This window comes from Euprymna scolopes, chromosome 5 (genome assembly GCF_053919585.1).
Source record: "Euprymna scolopes isolate OS-2025 chromosome 5, ASM5391958v1, whole genome shotgun sequence".
Classification (NCBI taxonomy): domain Eukaryota; kingdom Metazoa; phylum Mollusca; class Cephalopoda; order Sepiida; family Sepiolidae; genus Euprymna; species Euprymna scolopes.
The window spans coordinates 149,872,018-149,880,738 of record NC_136486.1 but is presented as its reverse complement, the minus strand read 5'-3'; positions in this window follow the sequence as shown (position 1 = coordinate 149,880,738).

The window sequence follows — 8,721 nt, the reverse complement described above, 5'->3', positions numbered from 1 at the left end:
TTTTTGTTGGACTCGAATGTTCAGTAAATACTTATTTATTTTTTCTGTGAAAAAAAAAAAAATGTTGCTTTTCGGGGAAAAGACTTTTTTTTCTGAGATAATTTTGTTAGGGGAATATTTTTTGTAGCAGATAATATTTACGTTATGTGTGTAAATGGAGTTTAGTTGATCCATGTTTTTGTTGGTGTTGTTGTTATTTAAATATCCCAGGTGCACGTATGAGGCAGGAAGTTGGTAATAGAAAAAAAGGTAGTATGGGAAACAGCAAAAGTTCAGGCCAGATATTAGAAGTTTTCGTACACTAAGAAAGTGTTAACTCTTTTTGTAGGCTGGTGTTTTTTTATATGTAGCTGTTGTGAAAGAAAAAGTGTTTTATTTGTTTTGTTTTGTTCGTTTTGAGGAGACATCTGGTTGAAACGTTTTATTTTTTGGTGTGAAAATGTGGGAAGTATTTCTAGTAAAATGTATTTCCACTAAAATGTTATTATTATATTTCATGTGTCTTTTAAAATGTTTCAGTTTTTTAGTTTTAAGTATCCAGCGATGATGTTTTGTTTTTCTTCTGGGCGAGAACGGTGGTCTAGAGAATTCTTGAATGATGAGTAAGCGACATTTGAAGATTGTTTGTGCTTTTCTGTGAAAAGTGAATACTTTTTTATGTTCTTTTTTTTTGTTTGTTTGTGACGAGTATGCGGTCAAACCAAATGTTTTTAAACGAAAGTATCCGACAGCAACGTGAAGTGTTAGCGATACTGAGAGTTTTTGTTGTTTTTAAGCAGAACAACATAGATAACAAACAAAGCTGTTAAAGGCTACATATTCCGGGGTCACCATTTTAGTTAAATATGAAGACAATGAAAGAAAGTCTCATTTTAACATTTAATAAAAACTTTATTTGTTATCTTTGTTAGTAGCGTGTAGACAAAAGGAACAGGTTAGTAGGTGGACGTGTTCTTGTGTAAAGATAGATTTTATATATTGCCGGCTTGTTGAGGAGAGAACAGCTCAGTTCCGTTTGCACGCGTTTATAGCTAGTAGTCATCGGGACGAAGGAGGCTAGTAAAAGGAGAAAGAAAGGGAAAGGTATTCAGTGTGTTTACGTGTTGTCGTAGGTGTGTGTGTTTTGGTGTATCGGCAAGAGGAATTCTGTAGCATGATAAACAAAATCCGTTTGTGTACTGCACATGGAAATTAATGTGAGTTTGAAGAGAGCCATTGTTAGCTAGTTGTACTCACGTTTGGCCTGGGGCCAAAGCCCCAGGCTAATGTTTGCTGCCAGCTGAAACCAGGAAGTAAGAGAGTGAGAGACAAGGTTTGTGATTTCACCTTTTATGTACTTGGTCACGTGATTGAGAGCTGGCTTATGATTGGACAAGCCAGGGAGAAAATAGATTTAAAATCTCGAGCCGTGAGAATTAGCTCCTGCCTTTGATTGTAGCAAGTTTCGGCTGCTAAAAACTATTATGAAACGTATGCACTCACCACAACAATGATCCGAATCGTCATGCAATATTTCTGTGCAGTATGGTTTGATAATCCACCAGATGGATATCAAATCAACATACCTTAATCCCAAAATAGACTGTGATATTTTTATCCAACAACCTGGAGGATAGATTGTTCCAGGCAAGGAGAAATTAGTTTGGAAATTAAATAAGTCACTCTATGGGATAAAACAGAGTGGCAAAATTGGAACAACTTACTAAAGTAAAAGAACGTCTGTAAAAATTGAGTAAAGAACTTTTACAAAAATTAAAAAAAATCAAAACATATTTGTGGAAGTTGATGAAGATAAAATAATTATTATCCCTGTGTGGGTTGTTGATATCTTGATTACCACAAATAACTTATACACAATAATGGAAGCCAAGACCCTACTCAAGCAAAGGTTTGACATGAAAGACTTAGGTGAGCTTTCACAATTTCTTGTGGACTTCGTAGTCAAACCAAATGAAATACAAATGAACCAACAGGCATATGCCGAGAAAGTACTAGACTGTAAACCCAGATTAACACCCTGTGAACAGAAATTAGTTTTTTCTAAATAAACAAATGTTTTTGATTCTATAAAGAGACTATAGAAAGTTTAGTTTATCTATCTACATAAAAGAATAGAAAGTTTAGTTTATCTACAGCTGATATTTCATGAGTCGGAAATTAATTATTCGGAAAAATATCCTACAATCGAACACTGGAATGGAGTGAAACATGTATTCAGATATCTAAAAAGAATTAAAACATTTTTGTTTATCTTTCAGGAAATGTGGAAGCGATCGAGAGGTAACAGGATTTACTGATGTTGATTGGGGAAGTTTTGAAGACAGGTAAAGAACGTGGATATTGCTTCTCCCTAAATGAACAAGGACCTGCTATTGTTTGGAAAAGTAAAGTAACACCCTATAATAAGCTTTATGTACATGTGAGGCTGAATATACAGCGATGATACCAACCATACAAGAAACACAATACTTCAGGCAATTGGTAAATGAAATGAATAACACAAAGAAATGGATGCAAGCGACGATATATTCAGCCAATCAGAGCATAATCTGCATAGCAAAATATTCCATCACGACTTAGCAGGTAAAACATATATGAAGTGTTACTTTTAATGGGTAAAAATAAGCGGTGGTACAAACTAACCAGGTTATATGCGAACCAAAAAAAACAAACAAACAAACAAAAAATAAAAACTGCAACAAACTGCTCCACAAGGTCCCTGGCAAGAACTCACTTAGATTGCGTAAAAAGTAAATTGTAATATGTAAAGTTTAAGGAGGGATGTTAAAGTTAAGCCTTTAACATCCCGAGTTACATCCCTTTAATTGGAACTCTCTTCCTTTGGAGTCATGTTTTTTTTTTGTGGCTAACACTCTTTAAAATAAACATCTTAAAATCTATCTCCTGTTGTGTGGACCTTGCTTACTAATTTTGACTGCCATATATATTCAAATATGTCTCACTTAACATCATCACATTACTGACGTGCATGATTGCTCTATCACACACACACACACACACACACATATTATTTTTATATATATAATGGCGTTCATTAATATTCATGTGCTGCGAGTCCTAGTGTATTGAAGTTTGAATCTGCTGCACGAATTCCTTGTCTCTGTTCATTCACGCCTGGCTGCAAGTTTGAATGCCGTCCATGTTCAGGGAAGCATAGAATTTACGAGCGCAATTCCATCATCTATTACGCATCCAATACCTGAATCACCTTTTGATGGCGAATTATCGAGAATTTTGTACCTCCCACTCAAAGTGTTTACAGCTAAAAACCTATTGGCACTAACGATGACCAGTTGACGCACGCACACACACACACACACACACGCACACACACACACACACACACACACACACACACACACACACACACACACACACACACACACACACACACACACACACACACACACACACACACACACACACACAACAAAGATTTAATAAATAAAAAAAAACACACACACACAGGTAGAAAACATAAGTCTTTGTAATTCTGGTCCCAAGGAGAGTTCAATTACGTCCACAATTAATGGTCTCACATATTATCAAGAATCAAAGCTAAAGATCGATAATTCAGTTGTTTTTGGTTCAATTGCTGCGATCAATCAATTGCTTCCAGATGCATCCACACATTTGCATAAAAGGTTCTGTCAGTCGGCCAGTCCATCGGTCTGTCATGCTTCAGCATTTGAATCACTAAACAAAGATATTGGATGAGCACCCGCAACAAATAATTGTTATCAAATGCAGGAAAATTTTATATTCTGTCAACCTGCAACGTTTTTAAGTTTTGAAATTTTGTAATTCTTTTTTTTTTTTAAAATTTGTATCGAAGGCGTATAAAAGCAAATTAAATGAACGCAAAAATGTTTTAACGTGCTGCAACTTATTTTGAAATAAAGAAGAATTTCAAAACAGTTTCAGTAAGTTAAAAACATACATATCGGTTAAAAATTAAATTTTAATATGTTTAGTGGCAGTTATTAGTGCTTTTTTATTTTCGAGTTTTCAATTGTAAAACATACTATATAGAGGCTGAAAATCAAGAAATTGGATCGATTTTTTGTAAGGCTTCAAGGCTACAATACAAATTTTGGAGAAAAAAGCACTTACAAAAAGTTTTAAAAGCGAGAAACTATGTAGATCGATTGCGTTTGGTAAAAATTATTTGTTGTAGTTTTTGTGGACAACTTTTTGAGGTTTTTAACCATAATACACTTTTACCCGAAAAATGCATATAAAATCTTAAATAAGTTAAGCACAATCCATTATTGATTTAATTAATAAAACTTCTTAGAGCTAATTGAAGTACATTCAGAATTTCTACTGGAGAGAACTTGAATGCTTATGGAAAGGACTTGAATGCCTGTCAGAGCGAATTTGAATGCATATTGGAGAGAATTTGAATGCCTACTGGAGAGAACTTGAATGCCTACTGGAAAGGACTGGAATGCCTGTCAGAGCGAATTTGAATGCATATTGGAGAGAATTTGAATGCCTACTGGAGAGAACTTGAATGCCTACTGGAAAGGACTTGAATGCCTGTCAGAGCGAATTTGAATGCATATTGGAGAGAATTTGAATGCCTACTGGAGAGAACTTGAATGCCTACTGGAAAGGACTGGAATGCCTGTCAGAGCGAATTTGAATGCATATTGGAGAGAATTTGAATGCCTATTGGAGAGAACTTGAATGCCTACTGGAAAGGACTGGAATGCCTGTCAGAGCGAATTTGAATGCATATTGGAGAGAATTTGAATGTCTACTGGAGAGAACTTGAATGCCTACTGGAAAGGACTGGAATGCCTGTCAGAGCGAATTTGAATGCATATCGGAGAGAATTTGAATGCCTACTGGAGAGAACTTGAATGCCTACTGGAAAGGACTTGAATGCCTGTCAGAGCGAATTTGAATGCATATTGGAGAGAATTTGAATGCCTACTGGAGAGAACTTGAATGCCTACTGGAAAGGACTGGAATGCCTGTCAGAGCGAATTTGAATGCATATTGGAGAGAATTTGAATGCCTACTGGAGAGAACTTGAATGTCTACTGGAAAGGACTTGAATGCCTATCAGAGCGAATTTGAATGCATATTGGAGAGAATTTGAATGTCTACTGGAGAGAACTTGAATGCCTACTGGAAAGGACTTGAATGCCTGTCAGAGCGAATTTGAATGCATATCGGAGAGAATTTGAATGCCTACTGGAGAGAACTTGAATGCCTACTGGAAAGGACTTGAATGCCTGTCAGAGCGAATTTGAATGCATATTGGAGAGAATTTGAATGCCTACTGGAGAGAACTTGAATGCCTACTGGAAAGGACTGGAATGCCTGTCAGAGCGAATTTGAATGCATATTGGAGAGAATTTGAATGCCTACTGGAGAGAACTTGAATGTCTACTGGAAAGGACTTGAATGCCTATCAGAGCGAATTTGAATGCATATTGGAGAGAATTTGAATGTCTACTGGAGAGAACTTGAATGCCTACTGGAAAGGACTTGAATGCCTGTCAGAGCGAATTTGAATGCATATCGGAGAGAATTTGAATGCCTACTGGAGAGAACTTGAATGCCTACTGGAAAGGACTGGAATGCCTGTCAGAGCGAATTTGAATGCATATTGGAGAGAATTTGAATGCCTACTGGAGAGAACTTGAATGCCTACTGGAAAGGACTGGAATGCCTGTCAGAGCGAATTTGAATGCATATTGGAGAGAACTTGAATGCCCACTAGACACTCTTCTCGAGTTTCTAAAATCTCTCTGTACAGGGTTTGTCAGGACAACCTGGCATGACGATACTTTTCCATACAAGTAAACTTTGACTAAATATTCAAAATCACATTTCGTATTCACAGCCCAAATAAGATCTCTTTGGTATGGCTAGCCAACACTGTCTTTTATGAGGAATGGCGCTCTTCACCAACTAAGTGAAGTTAACTCAAATAAGAACACGAAGCTGAATACTCCACCAAACAAGAGGAATTCTTGCCCTGGAATCCAAGAGACCACAGGAAAGACATACTATAACATCCTTACATGGTCAACTGAGGAGAGAAAAAAAGATGTTTCCAACTTTTTTATAAACTGTGTTTGAGGTATAAAAAAAATCTTTAATGCAATATTCAAATATTTGTTTTCATATAGAGATCAAGTATTAGCCTCTCGGAAGGGGCACCCTGATTTCTGAGGATTTTTACTAATGTAAAATAAGTAACACAATAGGTAATGCTATTTATTTTAAGTAAATTTATAAATTTGATTTGAAATCTAGATGGAGAAATGTATAGATAGACAAATCACAAATTTGAATATTTAGATAAATGATATGATACTAAAAAAAAATACTTTTAAAGAAACGCCATGCAATAACATCAAAAAGAAATATTATACACAGAAAAGCATGCATATAAAATAAAATAATTAATGTAGAATAATATAAGGTGGAACGATAAAATTGTCGCCCTAGAAAAGACGACATGATTACATTTCCACTTGATGAAAAGTAATTTTCTTTTCTGTTGCAGACCATCTTCTAGTTGGCCAATTGTGTACAAATCCCATGAGCGATAGAAGCCTTCTATCATGTCTGAAAGTCACACAATGTTCAACAAACAAGATTGGAGATGCGCTGCCGTACAACTCCTGCTCTCTACTGATCCAAGTTATTAAAACAGGAACATTGCCAGCACCCTCAAAATGCGAATCCGATCGGTTCAACGCTTGAGCGCACAGTTCAACACATCAGATGCCCCTTTGGAGGCTGAGCACACTGCCAGGAAGAACCAAACCAAGGAGTTCATCGAAAGATTTCAGGCAATCATTGATGAAACTCCCCAGTGACCTATTCGGCAGATTGTTAGAGATTTAGGCGTCTCACACACAACTGTGAATGAATAATTGAAGGAGAAATGAAAGTGTAGGTCCTACAGGTCCCAGACAAATCTTGAGTGAGAAAACAAGAAAACCTCAAGCTAATCAAGTCCATCAGGTTGCTCAACAAACTGAAGCATCCCAAGAAGCTAAACATGCTTTGGTTCTTTTCAAACGAAAAGACTTTTTCCAGGACCAGGTGAACAACAGTCAGAACCATCTCTGGATTGCCATGAATAACATTCCTATCTCATGTCATGCCAACATCTTATTCCTATCTCAGTCCCACTAAGAGAGGAAAGATGTCTTGTGTCTAGCCCTAATCCAACAAAAGAATGTATGAAGCAAGCACTCAAGTGAGGGGCATATACTGTTTGGTGATAGTGTTTATGGAAAGAGTTTTTACTGAAATAAATATAAAACAAATGAAAACAGATGTGGTAAATACGGTAAATCAGGAGAGTAAAACTGAATTCCAAAAAGTGAAGACGTTTGTGTTTTACTCCCCTATTGGAGCTTCACTAGGAATTCTGCAAAAGGCATAGTAAAATGAGCTTAAGAAATCAATAAAAAGTAAATATAAAATCCTGCTGCCTTTTCCCTACATTTTCTTTTGTGTGGTTTTAAGTGACGGTCACATCATACCTCACATCTTCAAAGTCGGCTTGAAAGTCAACACCAAAGTGTACCTGGATGTGCTGAAGAGTGTGATGATACTCTGGTGTAATCAGGTGGCTGCTGGCAGACCCTGGGTATGACAGCAGGATTCGGCGCTGGCCCACAAGTCCAAAAATATATTCTACATAAAAACATGAGGTTGTGCCTAACTTTGCCCTCATGAGGAGTAAAGTAAATATGTGAGTATATATCTAATACAGTCATAATGTAAAAAATCAATGAAATGGTTGGAATTTTAGAATTGCATAGAGGGAATACCCGTTCCATACAGTGTTTGTAAAACTGGTCGTATTCCTTTGAACAGTTTAATAAATGCATGATTTTAGATTTCCAAACACACATTTTTACATAATAATGCATCTCGCAAACTTGGATTAAAATAGAAATTTTTTGACTAAATATTTCAGTTGAGTAAAAGAGTGTTAATGTTTTTATTAATGTTGTTGTTAGAGTTTTTATTGGTGTTGTTGTTGTTGCTGTTAATGTTATTATTGATGTTGTTGTATTCTTACTGTTGTGTTGTGTTGTGGTCTTGAACAGCCGAAAAGAAATAAGACAAATAAAAAATAATTGACAAGAAACTGTATCAACAGATAGTACCGATGTAATGGGTTGACTGAGGCTTATTCATCACTTCGCTTCCCTTCTCATTTATACTGATTGACCATAACGATTCTATTCATATGAGCAGGAAGAGTCCATTCAATGACAGAATAAGGTATATCAACATAACATACTGTTAAACCCTCCCCTCATTTCCTTCATTCATGTGTCAACATTTTACAAAGATGACAGACATAAACGTAGAAGGCGTTTGTTGTTTTTAATATAACGTTTAACACTAAAAGAATGGAAAATGCTTGCATAGATTTCTGCATTTGGTGCGCTTCTTAAAATTCAGCATAGTCAGCATTTAGGTTAATCCAAGGCTGACTGGATTAAGGCTTTTTTCTTTCACTAGGCAGGTCATCACTTATCAAGGCACGAGGACCACTTTAAGATAAGGGTTAGGTGTCAGGTAAATGGAGAGACAACAAGAACAGTCTTGGAGGGGCGTGGGTAGAGTTAGGTTTATAACTGAGGAAAGGAAGAAACTCGTTTTTCAGTTTTAAACAAAAGCCTTTATATCTAGTATTTCCAACAACAC